Below are 18,586 nucleotides of genomic sequence, written 5' to 3'. Positions count from 1 at the left end.
GTATCTGTATGAGAAGGGGATAACAACGGGGGACTCCTGTACTCACTTCCTGAGCCTTTTACTCGATCTGATGTTCACCCATTCCCTTTCTGCCTGTGTAACCCTCACCTGCAGTGTGACTAACTCACTAAACGTGCTGTCCATAACATTCTCAGTATTGCAGATGCTCCACAGTGAGTCCACTCACAGCTCCAGCTTTGAAAAGCAGTTTCCCAGTAACTGCAGATGGGAACCCTTCCTGCACACATAGCCGTCAGGGACACTGGAAGCGGCCCTTATTTCCCACATTGTACAAGAGGAGCACACCACAGGTCTGAGGGCTCCTGTCACAACGTCTCTACATTCATCTAGTTACTCCCATTAAGAGAATTTAAATGAGTGAGTAACCTTCCTTCACTTCAAACATGTCCATTATAATAACAAAAAAAAATCTTTACTTAAGCTGATATGTCACACTTTAAAAACTTAAATACTCCACAGGTATCACTAACAAATTGGCTATTCCCATTGGGACTGTGAATTTCTGAAAGGCCTGAACTAAAACGGAGTTTCAGCTTCACCTTCTCCCTGTCTCACCTCACTATTTACACCCAACTCCAAAACACTCTCATGGAGGCAAGCAGCCCTCACAGTGCAGCCCTGTCATTTTCATTGTCTGCTCACACCTACACTTCCCTCAGCCTCCTGTACTGTTCCAATGCACCTCAATGGGAGCTCAGACCAGCATTGCATCTTTCAATTCAGCCCTTTGTAACCCCAGAGTCAAAATGGACTTCAGCAGTTTCTGAATGAACAGACAGTTGTCAGAATCTGGAACGTTCCACCTGAAATGGTGCTGGAATTTGAGTCCACGAGAAATTTGCAGAGAATTGGAAGTCGGGAGTTTACAGATTAACATTATAAAGTGGATGAGTGAGACTAAATCTGACAGCTCCTGCAAAAAGACGAGGTGTAATTTGGATAAATCTGTGCTCTCTCTCAGGCCAATACCTCCTTCCACAGCTAGAGGGCCAAGAATTGAACACATACCCCAAGGGTGATCCAACCATGAACTTGAACATCGTTCTGCTTTTGGCTTGACAAAAATATTGAAGATATATTTTCCCACAGACAGAACAGACAAACCTTTCTCGTTCCACAGTTAAATCCCAATGATATTCAGATCCTGAGGACTCTGCTATCTGGAGAAACTTGTTTATTGAGATCCCAGTCTCAATTATCCTCAATTAATATCCTATAAAATGAATTCACAAAACAAAGCTCAGTCAGTGCAAGATAAATAGTGAAGACAAACACTTCTCTTGGTATGTGTTTGATGTGTAAATGCTCCTCTTCAAATCACCCCGCCCCCACCCAGGAAGAGGACCCGTGCATGCTCCTTGCTGTACCTTGCCCCAAATAAAGATGGTGGCCATAACCCAGGACTTCTCACTACCTGAGGCCCAAGCCATCTTCCCCTTTGCTGCAAACGTGGGACCAAGAGTTTCTAATTCAGACTAACTACCTGCCCAGAGTGTAACTAAACCCTCCCAGTCTACACTGATACATTTCATCTGGTTTCTGCTGCCACTTTCCCCTTTCCGCCTCCTACACACACCATGGGTCATCATGGGTCCAGTGACCCTTCCTCAGAACCGATGACAGCTGGGAAAATTAGAATCCCTTCAGGAAACAGGCCCTTTGGCCCAACGATTCCACACCCACCCTCCGAAGTTTATCCCACCCAGACCCATTCTCCTACTCTATTACTCTCCATTTCCCCCGAACTAATACACATCCCTGAACCCTATGGGAACCTTAGCTGGGCCAATTCACCGAACCTACAGATCTTTGGACTACAGGAGACAGGGGTTAAAGAGTAAATAATAGGTGGGGACAGAGCCCAAAGAGACACAGGAACATTTGGAAAGACAAAGGAGTGGGAAGGTGGAAAGCTGTTAATGGAGGAGACAGGAACCTTCTCGCATCTCAGTGGCGGTGGTGGAAATGGTGGCTGATGATCTACATTGTGCTGCAAAAAAGACCCTGAGCTTCCAGTTGCCTGCTCATTAACACACAAGACTGTTCCCTGTCCAACATCTCTGTCTCATGCTTACTGCAGTGTTCCAGTGAAGTTTGATGCAAGCTGGAAGAACACTTCAGAACATACCAAATGGCTTCCTATTTCAAGGACTGCAATTTCCCCTCCCATGTGGTCAACAATGCCCTCCAGTGTATCTCCTCCACTTCCCACACCACTGCCCTTGAACCCCACCCCTTCAAATGCAACAAAGATGGAATCCCACCATCCTCACCTTCCACCCAGATACAACGCATCATCCTCTGCTCTTTCCACCATCAGATCCAACCACCTGAGATATATTTCCCTCCCCACCCCTTTCAGCATTCCACAGAGACCATACCTTCTGTGACTTCCACGTTAGATCCACACTCCCCACCAACCCACACTCCACTCTAAGCACCTTCGCTTGCCACTGCAAGAGGTGGAAAACCTGTGCCCACACCTTCCCTTTAACTCCATCCAAGGCACCACTGGATCCTCCCACATCCAGCAGAGATTTCCCTGCTCACTCAAACACCTCACCGATTGTGTCCCTTGCTCTCAGGACGCCAAATTGTGGAATATTCCATGGAACATTTCTGGGACACATGCACCAACCAACCCCACCGCCCTGTAGTCGACCACTTCGGTTTCCCCCCCACCCCCTCCGTCACCACGCTGCCAAGGACATGCAAGTCCTCCATCCCCAAATCCGAGCCACCCGGCACCTGGAGGAAGAACACCTGATCTTCCATCTTGGGAAGTTTCAACCACACAGCATGAAGGTTTCCTCATCTCCCATCCCCCACCCCCCACCTTATCTCAGATTCAACCCTCCAACTCGGCACTGGCCTCTTGAACAGTCCCACCTGTCTATCTTCCTTTCCAATTATCCATTCCACCCTCTCACCACTACCCTCCATCTACAACCACCTATTGCCTCCCTAGCTCGCTTCCCCCAACCCCAAACACCCCTCCCTATTTATCTCTCAGCCGTATTCCCCCACCCACATTTCTGATGAAGTGCTGACATGCCCAATACATCAATTCTCCTGCTCCTTGGATGCTGCCTGACCTGCTGTGCTTTTCCAGCGCCACATTTTAACACTAACTGGAAGAACAACACCTCATCTCCCAATCGGGAACCCTGCAACCCTCTGGCTTCAACATCAAATTCAATAATTTTAGGTCCTGAACTCTCCCACGTCCTAGTGTCTTTGCCCCCTACCCCACATACCAGGCCTTGTTATTACGTAGCCTGCCATTACACACTACCTATGGTTAGCCACTAACAGTCCCCATAAACAGCTCTTCACCCTCCCCCCGTCCGATCGTTATTCACTCCTCTGTCCAACTGCTCCTATCTCTCTCTTTGGACTCTATCCCCACTTATCATTTACTCCTTAATCCCTACCTTCTGCGTAAAAACAGACTCTTTTTTTCTCAGTAACATCAGTTCCTGAGGAAGCATCACTGGATCGAAAATGCGAACTGATTTCTTTTCACAGATGCTGCCAGATCTGCTGAGCTTTTCCAGTACCTTCTGGTTGTTGTGTGTGATTTACAGCATCCGAAGTTCTTGTGGTTCTAATTTACCCGGAGTATCTAATTCAGGTCCAGCAGACTGAAACAGTGTTTATCAACCTTCTCAGTCCACACTAACTCCATCTCTCTCCCAGTATCTGCTGTCTCTCCCACTCCTTCACATTCAGTCCCCCCTCACAGTGACACTGCACCTGCAAAGCTGATGGTCATGTGTTGGCCTGCTGGACCCACCCCTCATTCACTCCCATTGGCTGGAGGATCATGCCAACTCTCCTATTGGTTTGAAGCTGTGTCAATCAGCCAGGCCCCATTGTGACCCGAGTGGTGGGATCCTCCCAGGTGCATCAGAGGCTGAGGGGTGACCTCATAGAGGTTTATAAAACCATGAGGGGCAATGGGTAGGATAAATAGACAAGGTCATTTCCCTGGGGTCGGGGAGTCGAGAATGAGAGGGCATAGGTTTAAGATGAGAGGGGAAGAATTTAAAATGGATCTGAGGGACAATATTTTTCCCCACTGAGGTTGGTGCGTGTATGGAATCTTCTGTCAGGAAGTGGAGGATGTTGGTACAATTAAACGATTTGGCATCTGGATGGTAATATGAATAGGAAGGGTGTAGAGTGATATGTGCCAAGTGTTGGCAAATGGGTCTAGATTAGGTTGGGATATCTGGTCAGCATGGACCAGTTTAACCAAAGGGTTTATTTTCATGCTGTACATCTCTACGGCTCTGCCCTGCGATGAGCTTCATCATTCACAGTGAATGGGTCAGTATCACAGAGCACAGGGACTGGAGGCTATTCAGCCCATTGGGGCTGTACTCTCTTCCTCTGGAGATGGTGCCAGTCTATCACAACTCACCTCCCATTTGGACATAGCCCTCCAAATCCTTCCTTAAAAATGTTAAATTTCAAAATTGTTTTGACAATAGCTACTGAATCTGCATCCAGCTGTTGGTCAAACTGTTCCAGATGCTCAGAACTTACTGAGTAAAAAAATCTTGACATTTTTCTTTGCATTATTTGCCAGTCACCTGAAAATAGTTACTAAAAATTGTGACGTTAAAAATTTCTCACTCTGTCTCTCTGTAAATGAAATACCCTGGAAACAAATCAACTCCTGGTCAAAATCACTGCTTAACCTTCTCAGCTCTAAGGAGAATTGTCTGGCCTTCTGGTAACTCTCCATAAAAGAGAAACCTATCTTAATTTTAATTTATTAGCATCATAGAGATGTACAGCACAGAAACAGACCCTTCAGTTCAACTTGTCCATGCCGACCAGATATCCTAAATTAATCTCGTCCCATATGCCAGCCCTTGGCCCATAGCCTTGGAAACCTTTCCCAATCACATATCCAATTAGATGCCTTTTCAATGTTGTAACTGTACCAGCCTCCACACTTTCTCTGGCAGCTCATTCCATACACATACTACGTTCAGCTTGAAACTTTGCCCCTAATATCCCTTTTCAATCTTTTCCCTCATGCCTGTGCTTTCTAGTCTTGGACTCACCTAAACAGGAATAAGACCCTGGCTGTTTGCCCTTAATGATTTTATCAACCTCTATGGTCACCTCTCAGCATCCGATTCTCCAGTGAAAACAGCCTCAGTCTATTCAGCCTCTCCCTATAGCTCAATCCCTCAACCCTGGAAACATCTTTGCATCTTTTCTGAATCCTTTCAAGTTTCACAATATCATTCCAATAGCGGGGAGACCAGGACTGAAAGCAGAATTCCAGAAGTGGCTGAAGGAATGTCCTGTACAGCCGCAAAATGACGTCACAACTCCTGTACTCAATGCACAGACCAATAAAGGCACGTACACCAAACACTTTCTTCATTACCCTGCCTATCTATGATTCCACTATCAAGGAATTATGAACCTGCACTCCAAGATCTCTTTGTTCAGCAACACTCCCTAGGACCTTCCCATTAAGTGTAGAAGTCCTGCCTTGATTTGCTTTTCCAAAATGCAGAACCTCACATATATCTAAATTAAACTGCATCTGCCACTCCTCAGCCCATTTGATCGGAGTCTCATTGTACTTTCAGGTAACTTTGCTATCCACTGCACCTCCAATTTTGGTGTCTATTGTAAACCTACTAACCATAGCTCCGATATTCACATAGAAATCATTTATATAAATGGCAAAAAGCAGTGGACCCAGCACCCAGCCTGACAGCATATTGCTCATCACAGGCTTCCAGTCCAAAAAGCATCCTGCACTATGACACTGACTGCTCAGCAAGGTTAGAGCTCATGGCATACAGGGAGATCTAACCATTTGGATACAGAACTGGCTCAAAGGCAGAAGACAGAGGGTGGTGATGGAGGGTCGCTTTTCAGACTGGAGGCCTGTGACGAATGGAGTGTTACAAGGATCACTGCTGGATCCACTACCTTTCGTCATTTATATCAATGACTTAGAATGTGAACATAGGAGGTAAAGTTAGTGAGTTGACACCAAAACTGGAGGTGTAGTGGACAGTGAAAAAGATTACCTCAGAGTACAATGGGATCTCGGTCAGATGGGTGAATGGGCTGAGGAGTGGCATTTTGGGAAAACAAATTTTAGTAGGACTTATACACTTAATGGTAAGGTCCTGAGGAGTGTTACTGAACAAAGAGACCTTGGAGTGCAGGTAGATAGGATAGTGAAGGCGGCATTTGGAATGCTTGCCTTTATCGGACTAAGTATTGAGTACAGGAGTTATGAGATCATGTTGCAGCTGTACAGGACATTGGTTAGGCCACTTTTGGAATGTTGCGTACAAATCTGGTCACCCTCCTATTGGAAGGATGTTGTGAAACTTGAAAGGGTTCAGAAAAGATTTACAAGAATGTTGCCATGGTTGGAGGATTTGAGCTAGGCTGGGGGTTGAATAGAGGTTGAATTGACTGGGGCTGTTTTCCCTGCAGCGTCGGAGGCTGAGAGGTGATCTTATCGATGTATATGAAAACCTGAGGTGCATGGATAGGATAAATAGACAAAGTATTTTCCCTGGCGTCGGGGATTCCAGCACTAGAGGACATAGGTTTATGGTATGAGGGGAAAGACTTTAAAGAGACTTGAGAGGCAACGTTTTCACACAGAGGGTGGGACGTGTATGGAATGAGCTGCCAGAGGAAGTGGTGGAGGCCATTACGATTGCAACATTTAAAAGACATCTTCATGTGTATATGAATAGGAAGGATATGGGCCGGGTGCTGACAGGTGGGACTAGATTACATTGGGATATCTGATCAGCATGTACTGGTTGGACCGACAGGTCTCTGTTTCTGTGCTGTCCATCTCTGACTCGTTGACCTTCCAGCCAATTCCGTATTCAAACAGCTAGTTCCGCCAGAATTCTATGGTACTGAACCTGCTAACCAGTGTGTTATGTGAAACCTTGTGTCTTTCTCAAGTCCAAGTTACTGATTTCAAAAGAAAAGCCATGCTGACTCTCCCGAATCATTTCTTGTTTTTCCAATGACACGTAAATCCTGTCCCTAAGAATCCCCTCCAACAACTTCTCTGCCACTGACTTCAGGCTCACCGGTCTATAGTTCCCTGGCTTTTCCTTACCACCTTTCTCAAATAATGGCGCCAGTCTTCCAGCACCTCACCTGTGGCGATCGATGATACAAATATCGCAGCGAGGGGCCCGGCAAAAGCTTCCCTAATTACCCACAAAGTTCTGGGATACACCTGATCAGATTCAGGGATTTATCCACCTTTATGCATTTTAAGACATCCAGTACCACCTCCTCTGTAATATGTACACTTGCCAAGTTATCACTATTTATTTCTCCAACTTCTCTAACTTTCATATCCCCTTTCATTAAAATCTGACATCAAATACTTAAAATCTCTCCCACCTCCTGCTGTTCCATAGACAGTCTTGTTGATCTTTGAGGGTGGCTATTCTCTGCCTAGTTATTCTTTTCTCTTTAGTGTATTTGTAGAATCTCTTTGGATTCTCCTTAAACCTATTTCCCAAAGCTATCTCATGTCCCCTTTTTTGCCTTCTGGTTTTCTGCGAGTATACTCCTACTTCTCTTATCATCCTCTATGGATTCACACAAACACAGAGGGGTCTGCACCTGCCATATCCTTCCTTCATTTTCTTGACCAGAGCCTCAATTTCTCAGGTCATGCAGCATTCTCGATGCCTCCCAGCCTTGGCCTTAACAGGAACATACTATCTGTGTACTCTCATTGTCGCAGGCCTATGGAGGCAATGGCAGATGAGGACAGAGAAACAATCATTATCAGTGAAGAGGTCGGGTTGGGAAAGCTAACAACTCATCCTTATCTCTATAATTCATCTCTAGCCTCAGAACTATCACTATCTCTGTATCAAAGACATCTCAAAATCTCTGCAACATCCTCCAACCTCTAATCTCCTCCAGTCTCAACACACTTTGTATCTTTAATCTTGTCCACCCTCTCAAATCTCTGTGATGTGCCTTTCTTTCATTCCAGCCTTCAGGATAACCCATTTTTATTTCAGATTCCTGCACCCAGAGCTCCACAATGTCCCACTTAACCTCTGTCACATTTCCTCCAAAAAACATTAATCAATCACGTATCATCTATTCTAATATCACCTTCTCTGACCCGGTTTCTATTTGTGGCTTGTCATATTCCTATATTACGCATCTGTGGTCTACATGACAGAAAACGGTTTTGTGGTCCATTGGGTTTATGCTGTAAAGAAATCTCCCAGCTAACTATTTTAATCCCATTTTCCAGCACAGAGGCCATAGACCTGTTAGTCTTGGCCTTGCACGTGTGATCCTAAATAGATTTTAAATGCCTTCGGGATTTCTGTCTCTCACTCTCTTCCAGACAGTGAGGTTTAGTGCAACTGTTGTTTTATGCTATCACCCACAGGGTTCAGAGATGCTGGGTCTGTGCGCACCACAGATCGCCCACACATTGGGAAGGATGGCAGGGTCCCTGACAGGGGGCACAGGAGATTTACCAGGATGGTTCAAGGAATGGGGGATTTTAGTTGCAGAATTTGTGGGGCTTTTTTAACATTAATTGTTCACGTGACATGTGTGTTGCTAATACACATCAAGAATAACCATCCGCAATTAATGGACTCTCCTTTTCAACCTCTCCCCTTGCATGTGCTGTGGTAATATTCAGGTTAACCACTACTAGACATCTCTCTCTAATGAGTGAGCAGTCCTATGGTCGGGTAGGACAATGCTGACTTGATCTTTTACAGTGATGCCACTGTGCCTCGAGGGTGGGGAAAGGGAATGCTGAAGGTGGTGGACGGGAAACCACTCAGGTACAGTGCTTTACCCTGGAGGATGTTCACTTTCTTTAATATTGTTGGGGGGGTGGGGGGGTGCACTGATGCAGGCAAGTGGAGAATGTTCCAACACAATCCTGATGTGTACCTTATAGAGAGAAAACAGACATTGGGGAATCAGGGGTTTGGGGAAACTGAGGAGTTCTCCTTGTAGCAAAGGAAATTTGGAGAGCTGTGACAAAGCGGTTTACAAAAGTTACACGTTGTAATAATAAACCTTAGACCCATCAGCTCATTATACAAGGGTTACAGGACACATGTTGAAGATTTGGGAAGATCTATTGAGAGGATGGTTTGATTCAAAGGAGATCTTTTATTCAGCAAATGGTATTGATCTGGAACACAATACTCTCACACAATATGAATATCCAGGTCCTGATGTATTGAGTAATTCTGTCAGAGTTTGGCGTTATAATGACTGAGATTTCCATCTGAATATCTGCCTGTAATACAAGTTTATAAAATCCGTCACTGTCAGTTCAAGTTTGAAACACATACAATCCCCTCCTCCTGGCACAGGAGGACTGTACACATTACCCCTGGCGGAGGTTAGCAGGAACTTCAAGGGCAAATCTATGTGGGTATTGATGAGTTTCCACCTTGGGACTTCATGTGACTGAACATGAGACAGAATGTCCCAAGATTCAGTGAGATGTGGAGAGCAGGATTTGCTTCCTTTTCTTTCCTTCCATTCTGCCGCTGTGCCTCCTCAATAAGACATGGGGTGTGAAAGGCTCATGCACCTTGATGGGCAAGTTGTCTCCATTCTGACCAATGGGCAGCAAGCTCCTCTCAGTCATGAAACAGAGTATCCCTGAAAGATAGCAACTGAGCATGCTTCCCACTGCCCAGTGCTCACAGTACATGTTTCGAATAATGAGGGGGGAAATCTCCTAGAAAAGGCATAACAGGAAAGTTCCAAAAGGATTATAAACAGTTTAGAGATAAATATGCACAGGAAACCTGGGCAACTAGTTGGCAAATAGAGTATAACTTGGGATAAACTGTAGAAAGCTGCACCACAAAGGGACTGGGGGAAAATGAGCAGGAAACACAGAAAGCGAGCACACAGTTACAACATGGAATCAGGAAAGGGAATGGAATGCTGTCCCTTATTTCAAAGAGTTTGCAATTTCAGAGTTTGGTGCATATACCTTAGGGCAACTAAACAAATGGCAAGTGAGACCACATCTGGAGTAACGTGAACAGATTTGGTCACTTTAGTTCATGAAATAGAGCAGTTTATTGGAGGCATTTCAGAGAAGATCCATTGGGATGATCCCTGTTTTGAAGGGATTATCCTGTAAGCAAAGGCTGAATAAGTTGGGAATCTACTCACTGGACTTTGGAAGAATGAGAGATGATCTCTGAAACATACAGAATGCTGTCGAGGTTTGACAGGATAAATATGGAGAGGATGTGTCTTGAACCAGATTCTGGGTCAGTCGCGGAATCAAGGGTTCTGTTTCAGATTTGTTAAGTTAAAGGCAACACTGACACAGGTTAGGGTTTCAGTCGCAATGAAGCTGGGGTGAGAAGGAGACAAGCAGCATTTTAGAGATTGGAATTCCTGGTGTTTGTGATTGTGTAGATGTCTGATCAGAAGGACACCTTGGGGTCAGATATGAAAGCAATATTATGAAGAGTGTAGACACTTCCCAGTGAGAGGGAGGGGCACAGCAGTAAGGGAAATGAATTTGGAATAGCAACTGAAGGCAATGGGTTTAACAATTGCGGTGTTTCATTGGAGTGAATTGCAGCTAATCGAAGCGTGGTAAGCAGATTGATAACTGAGTAATAGTGGAGAAATGGAGACGGAAGATGGGAAGGGAGAGCTGGACATTGTCAGTGTACATGTGAAACCTAACACAGTGCTTTTGGGCGATGTTACCTCGTGGCAGTATGTAGGTGAGAAACAGGACGGACTAAGGATAGATCCTGGAGGGACACCAAATACAATGAATTCAGAAAGGGAGAGTGGAGATCGAGCAGGATTTTCCAATGAGGGTGAGGTCAAATATTAGGTTTTAGCAGAATGGGAGAGAAGGACATAACCAGAAAAGACAGACAGACAGAACAAGGAACAATATCTGTGAATTGCAAGGCGGGGGGTGGGGGGGAGGTGCGGGCGGAAATGACGGTGACAAGCAGGAGGATGAGACAGAGATTTGGAATGTCCATGATTTAGCTACACTAGGGTAAATGGCCAAGATGACCTCAAATAAGGCTTGACAAGGGACTCTAGGAAATGCAAGTTTAGGACTTACATGAGGAGCATCCTTGTGAGGCAGAATGGCTTGGTGGGCTCGTGGAGAGGGAGGAAAGAAGCAGAGGCAGCTGATCGGATTGTCTCAATGTTATTGACAGAGAAACTCCATGTGCTCCTCACTCTTGTTGTTGGAGGGGAGGATGGAGGAGACAGGATAATGGACATTGTTTTTATTTCCAAAACAATAAACAAAACCTGTGATAGTGATTCTAAAAATAAGTGAACAAACCTGTCGTATTTATCAAGAATATTAAAATATACAACTGAAGTTCAGGTTTGAATCCCAAATTGGTAGAGGGTGGCTCTGAAGTCAAGAAAAAATTAACTGGAATGAAGAATCTACTGTTTGCCATGGAACCACTGGGGATGTTTTTCTGCTATTGACAATGTCCTTGAGGGAAAGAAACCCGACAGTGGACCATCAAGTCACTCATTGTATTAATCACTGCACAGTTTCAACAAAGGAATGAAACTAGATGGACCACATTACATCGACCAATGCACAAGCAAATACAACCACAAAATCAGCCCTCTTGACCCTGCAACTTCCGCCTCACTGTGGGCCAACAACAGCAGCAGAACTGTACTCCAGCCCAATCTGAAATCTCATGGCCTGATATCCACCACTCAACCATTAACATCAAGCCAGGGGAATCAACCCTGGTTCAATGGTGAATGCAGGAGGGCATGCCAGGAGCAGTACCAGGCATACCTAAAAATGAGGTGCCAACCTGGTGCAGCTACCAAACCTGCATGCCAAACACCACAAGCAACACCAAATAGAACTAAGTGATCCCATAACCAACAGATTAGATCTGATTTCTGCAGTTCTGCCACACCTAGTCAAGAATAGTGATGGACAATTAAACAACTCACTGGAGGAAGCATCACAGATATCCCCACCCTTAACGATGGAAGGGTCTCACACATTCATGCAACAGATAAGAGGACAGCATTAGCAGCGATTCTCAGCCAGCAGTGCCAAGTGGATGAGCCTTCTCCATTGGTCCCTCACATCACAGATATGAATCAACTTGGTTGAAAACTCATTTCAAATCAGATCAAGAAATGGATAAGCAGTGTAAAGGTATGGGCCCTGCCAATATTCTGGCAATAATACTGTTGGCTGTGCTCCAGAACTTGCTGCCCACCAAGACAAGTACTGCTCCAGCACTGGCACCTACCGACTTTGTGGAACATTGCTCAGGGATGTTCCAACACAAAAAAGCAGGGTAGATCCAACTCAGACAATTGCCCTCCGTCAGTCCACATTCGCTCAGCAGTGACGTGATGGAAGGTGTCATCAACAGTGCTGTCAAGCAACTGCTCAGCGATGCCCATTTTGGGTTCTGCCAGGGCCACTCAGTTCCTGAGCTTGTTACACACTTGATTCACAAACTGACAAACAGCTGAATGAGGTGAGGATGACAGGCCAGACCCCCTCCAAGACCACTATTTCGACTTCAGTCATATCACCTGACGTCACCACAGTCTCAGCTCATTTACTGAATCTCTCATTCATTCCTTTTGTTAACTCTAGATTTCATTATCTAAACCCACTCCTGGCCAGCATCCCACATTCACCCTCCCAATAATCTCTGGAATATTGAAAACTCTACTGCCGAAGTGCTCACTTGTACCAAAACTTGCTGTTCAATCAAAAGACTCTCATTTGTAAGCGACAACAATTTACTTTCGCACCTTTGAATTAATTCCTGGCTGTAATCATTCCTATCTCCCTGCACCACACACCCTTTCATATCTCAATAACTCATTTTAGTTCAGACTCTCAATGATGTGTTTATTTTTGAGTTCACCTGTGTGACTGTTTCTATAGACTCCAAGGGAACATGGTCTGGAATCCCCACTCTAACCCTCTAAGATCTACTTTCTTCCTTTAAGGCATTCTTGAAAAACTGCTTATTTGGCAATGGTTTTGATCACTGGACACAATATTCTCCATCTGTAGCCTTATGTCAAAAGTTCTCAATCATATTTTTGTGAAATTAAAACCATGATGATTTGTACAGATATCTTCTACTCTTCAATATCGCTGAGTGAATAATCTGTAATGTCTCTTACCCAACCACGTTGTGGGAGCACCTTCACCACACAAACTGCAGCAGTACAAGGAAGTCAAACATTACCCTCTCCACAGGCAACAAGGCTTTGGCATTGATCACTGGTTTCTGTGGAAGGAGAAATACACAGTTGATGTTTCAGGGAGTGCAATATGAATTACAGGGAATGAAAATGGTGCAGAATTTGACTGTCAGAAAATTGAAGGAAAATGCACTCACTTATTGGAAAAAAGAATTCTTGACCGTCAAAGATATTGTGGAAAAGATAAACTGATAATGGAACATCATACGGTCAGGAGCCGGGCAGCAGTGGACAATTCATTTGCATTCCTGAAGAAGGGCTTATGCCGAATCGTTGATACTCCTGCTCCTCGAATGCTGCCTGCGCTGCTGTGTTTTTCCAGCTCTACATTCTTCAATTCATTTACAAAGCAGCTGTGAAAGTAATAGTAAAATACTATACAGATCAAAAATTTACCCACGAGAGACTGAGGAAGCTAGATAATGAACAAGTGGACATCAGAGAACCCAGAGGTGAACCAGAGCAGAGTTCACTTTTATGATCCCACAGTCAAAGATGTCTAACACAGAAACAGACTTCTTCGGTCCAACCTATGCCAACCAGATAGCCTAACCTAATTTCCCCAAATTTAATCCTTTTTGGCACTCCTCAGCCCATTGGTCCATCTGATCAATATCCCACTGTACTCTGAGATAACCGTCTTCATTGTCCACAATACCTCCAATTTTGGTGTCACCTGCAAACTTCCTAACTATACGGCCTCTATTCACATCCAAATCATTTAAGTGAATGACGAAACAAATCCAGAAAAAAATGCACTTCTCTGGGTTTGAATATGCTGTGTAAATCCTGCCCTATGACTCTTTTTCCCAGGGAAGGCTGTACATACATCCCTCTGAACTTTGCCCCCTACAAAGCTGGCGGCCGCGCACGTGTCCAGTGACTCATTGCCCCGAATAAAGATGGCGGCGCTCACTCGGGCCGATTACTCAACGAGGCATATTCCCATTTGCTGCAAAAACGGGACTGTAAGTTTCAAATTTGTATTTTCCGATGTGCAGCAAATGATAGTAAAACCTCTCAGACCATACCAACACCATTTCCCTCCCACTTCCTGCTGTTTCTTTCCTTACCGACAGCTCTCCGCACATATGTCCCTAAAATCCACGCCCACCGCGAGGGTGATCACGTGGTATAGTCTAGTGCCGCTCTTATTCACTGATTGGTCGGAGGACCAACTGCCCCGCCAGGTCCTCCAGCTCCGCCCCTGCCTTTCCATTGGTCCGCCGCTGACATCAATCACTTCTTCGGTCCAACCTGTCTATGACGACCAGATATACTAACCTCATCTAACTAAATTAAATCCTATCTGCCTGTCCTCAGCCCACTGGCCCATCTGATCAATATCCCATTGTATTCTGAGATAACCTTCTTCATTCTGCACAATACCAACTGTTGGCTGGAGCTTGCACACTGCTTCGTGGCTTTTGTTGCTGTTTCTCAATTACAAGAGTGAGGGACAAAGTTAAAAATCACACAACCACCTGATGAAGGACCGGCAAAGTAGTGCTTCCAAATAAACCTGTTGAACTATAACCTGGTGTTCTGTGAATTTTAATTTTGTCCATCCTAATCCAACAACTCCAAGTCACGAGTGATGGAGGAATGCATAATACAAGAACAAAAGATCTAGGAAAAGTAGAAGGCTGTCCTGCCCTTCGAGCCTGCTCTACCATTCAATAAGATCATGGCTGATCATTTTGTGGACGCAGAACCATTTACCCACGTTCTTACCGTATTCCTTAATTAATTATTTCTCTTTTTAAAAAACTAACTTAGCTCTAAAAACATTTTCTGAACTAGCATCAACTACTTCCCTGGGCAATGCATTCCATAGAGGTCAAGAAGTTCCTTCTCAATTCAGTCCTAAATTTGCTGCCTCTAATCTTGTGGTGATGCCCTCTTGTCCTAGCTTCACCGGCCAGTGGAAACATTCTCTCTATTTCTATTTTATCCATTCCATTCATTATTTTATATCTTTCCATTCTTCTGAATTCCAATGAATATAATCCCAATCTACTCAGTCTCTGTTAAACCAAACTCCTCACCTCCGGAGTCAACATAGTTAACCTCCTCTGCACCCCCTCTAGGGCCAGTACATCCTTGAGCAAGAAAGGAGATAAAAACTACATGGAGTACTCCAGGTGTGGGCTCACCAGCACCCACTATAGCCCACCTCTGCTTTTAACCACAATCCCTTCAGCAATGAAGGACAATATTCTATTTGTCTTCTGAATTGATTGTTGTACCTGGTGACCAACCCTCATACAGAAGGATGTTCAGGTGCCTTTGCATAGCAAATAATGCATTTTTTAAAAATTCAAATAGTAAACTTTTTACTAATATTACTCCAACCAAAGAGTATGACTTTACATTTATGAACATAATAATCCACTTGCCAAACCATTGCCCACTCACTCAATGTATCTCTGTTCCTCTGCAAAGTTTCCCAGTCCTCCGCACACTTTGTTCTGTTACTCATCCTAGTCTAAGATGCAAACTTTGACACCCTACATGTGGTCCCCAACTCCAAATCATCTGTACCAATTCTAAATAATTGCAGTCCCAACACTGATCCTAGAGGCACACTACTAGCTACTGATTGCCAGCCAGAATAAGGTTTATTTATCCCCACTCTTTGCTTCCTGTTAATCAACCAATCTTCTTTCCATGCTAATACTCTATCCCATGCACCCTTATATAATGCAACAGCCTCTTGCGTGGCACCTTGTTGAAGGCCATTTGGAAATCCAGGCACGCCGCATCCACTGGGTCCCCATTGTCCACCTTGCTCGAAATGTCTTCACAGAATTCCAAATGATTTGTCAAGCATGACCTGCCCTTCATGAATCCATGCTCTGTCTGCCCAATGGGACAATTTCTATCGAGATTCCCTGCTTTTTCTTCCTTGATAATAGACCAAAGCATCTTTCTAACTACAGAGAATAAACGAACTAGTGTAGAATTCCCTATCTTTTGTCCACCACCTTTTCTTACAGTCCTTCCTTTTCACTGGAATATGTTTTTGCTGAGCACTTCCTAAAATGTCTTTGAAAATTTTTCACTGCTCATCAACTGTCCCACCATAAAATCTTTGTTTCCAGTCTACATTATCCAGGTTCTCCCTCATTCTATTTTAGTTCCCCGTGTTCAAGCACAGGACCAAGGTATTAGATTTTATCTTTACACACTCCATATGTGTTCTAACTTCAATCATACAGTGATCACTTCTTCCAAGAGGATCCCTAACACTGAGGTCATTAATTATTCCTGTCTCATTGCACAGGGGCCAGATTTTGGATAGCTTGCTCCTTGTCAGTTCCATTTCATACTGTTCAAAAAAACTATCATGGATACACTTAATGAACTCCTCATGGCTACCCTGACTGAGCTGGTTCGACCAATCTACTTGTAGATTCAAATCACCCATGGTAATAGACATGCCATTTTTACAGGCTTTAGTTACTTCTTTGATAATTGCCCATCCCAATGTGACATTATTATTTGGCCTACACACTGCGCCTATCAGTGACTTTCTTGTTAACATTTTGAAAGCATCATTCCTGTTTCTCCTAATGTATGGCAATAAAAACAACTACTTGCATTGTATGGAATCTTTCACAATGGCAAATCTCCTAAGGTGCTTCATGGATGATCAAAACATTGATTAAAGAGAATGATTTTAAAATGCATCTTAAAAGAGGATAGAGAAGGTTAGGGAGGGTTTTCCACAGACTTCTGCCCTTGACAGTTCCAATTGCGGAGTGATGCAGGTGGGGTGGGTTGGAAAGGCAACGTGCAAAGGGGAAATCGAGGAGTGCAGGCAGTGTTTAAAGTCTTAAGGACAGAGGAGGTTCTGGACTGAGTCTGTCTGTCATAGACAGTATGGCTGCCTCATGGAATTTGAAGCACCGCAATGGGCCCATGCATGTTATGTTAGTCAAGGATAGTATAACGGTGGCTGAGAGAACATTTGATGAGGACTTCTCTACTGAAGTAGTGTGGGCTGAGTTAGAAACAGGAGAGGGGAGGTCACACTGCTTGGACTTTTTAATAGGCTGCTGCAGAGTTCCAGGGAGGGGGAAGAGAGTATTAGCAAAAATACTCTGGGTAGGAGCGAAAGTAACATGGTGGTCATTATGGGGAACTTTAACTTCCCAAACATTGACTGAAAATGCTATTACTCTAGTATGTTGGATGGATCAGTTTTTGTCCAAGGTGTACGGGAGGGTTTCCTGACACAGTATGTCGAAGGGCCGACGAGAGGGGATGCCACATTGGATCTGGTGCTTGGTCATGAACCGGACTAGGTGTTTGGTTCAGTTGTAGGTGAGCACTTTGGAGAGATTAGTACAATTCAGTTATGTTTAGTTTAGCGATGAAAAGTGATAGGTACGTGCCACAGGTGAAGAATTATCAATGGGGCAGTGGCAATAATAATGCAATTCAGCAAGATTTAGGATGCATAGAATGGGGTAGCAAAATGCAGTGGATGTAGACAATAGAAATGTGGAGCTGGTTTAAGGAACAAATATTGCGTGTCCTTGATTGGTATGTCCCTGTCAGGCAGGGAGGAAGTGATAAGGTAAGGGAACTGTGGTTTACCACAGAAATTGCATCTCTTGTTCAGAAGAAGTAGGAGGCTTATGTGTTGATGAGGCCATGCAGACTTACAGATCACCTCGGAAGGACTTAAAGAGAGTTAAGAAGAGCAAAGAGAGGACATGAGCAGTCTTTAGCAAATAGAATAAAGGAGAACCCTAAAGCTTTCTTTAGGTATGTGAGGAATAAAGGATAGGGTAGGAATAGGGCCAATCAAAGACAGGAGTGGGAAGTTGAGTGTGGACACTATTGAAATTGGAGAGGTGCTAAACGAATATTTCTCATTGGTTTTCACTCAGGAAAATGAGAATATCGCAGACAATAATGAGGTAGAAGATGTTAGACGAGAAAGGATCGAGGTTAGTTACGAACAGGTGTTATCAATTCTAAAAGGATTGAAAGTAGACAAGTTCCCTGGGCTGGATGGGATTTATCTGTGGATTTTCTGGGAAGCTAGGGAGAAGATAGCAAATACTTAGGCTTTGATATTGAGTCGTCATTGCCTACATGTTCAGTACCAGAGGACTGGATGATTGCAAATGTTATGCCCTTGATCAAGAAGGCCAGTAGAGATGACCCAGTTAATTATATTCCAGTGAGCCTTACTTCTGTTGCCGGAAAGGTTTTGGAAAGGATATAAGAGACAATATTT

The 18,586-nt window shown here is 44.2% G+C and overlaps 1 long non-coding RNA gene across 6 annotated transcripts in view; it reads right to left on the bottom strand.

Moving 5' to 3' along the window:
• Positions 1-18,586, bottom strand: part of LOC140471431 (uncharacterized) — a 128,671-nt gene that overhangs the window by 52,705 nt on the left and 57,380 nt on the right. For 2 of the 6 annotated variants that reach the window (XR_011957043.1, XR_011957040.1), the window contains exons 2-5: positions 13,470-13,685; positions 13,252-13,358; positions 7,675-7,800; positions 1,126-1,234 (exon numbers count right to left, since the gene is read on the bottom strand). This is a non-coding gene — a long non-coding RNA (uncharacterized lncRNA). Of the gene's footprint in view, positions 1-1,125; positions 1,235-7,674; positions 7,801-13,251; positions 13,359-13,469; positions 13,686-14,405; positions 14,455-18,586 lie in introns of those variants that run through there. The other 4 variants (XR_011957044.1, XR_011957045.1, XR_011957042.1 and 1 more) reach the window with 3 other exon arrangements.

This window comes from Chiloscyllium punctatum, unplaced genomic scaffold (genome assembly GCF_047496795.1).
Source record: "Chiloscyllium punctatum isolate Juve2018m unplaced genomic scaffold, sChiPun1.3 scaffold_85, whole genome shotgun sequence".
Classification (NCBI taxonomy): Eukaryota; Metazoa; Chordata; class Chondrichthyes; order Orectolobiformes; family Hemiscylliidae; genus Chiloscyllium; species Chiloscyllium punctatum.
Note: the sequence above shows the minus strand (reverse complement) of the source record. Positions and strands in the feature narration are given on the sequence as shown.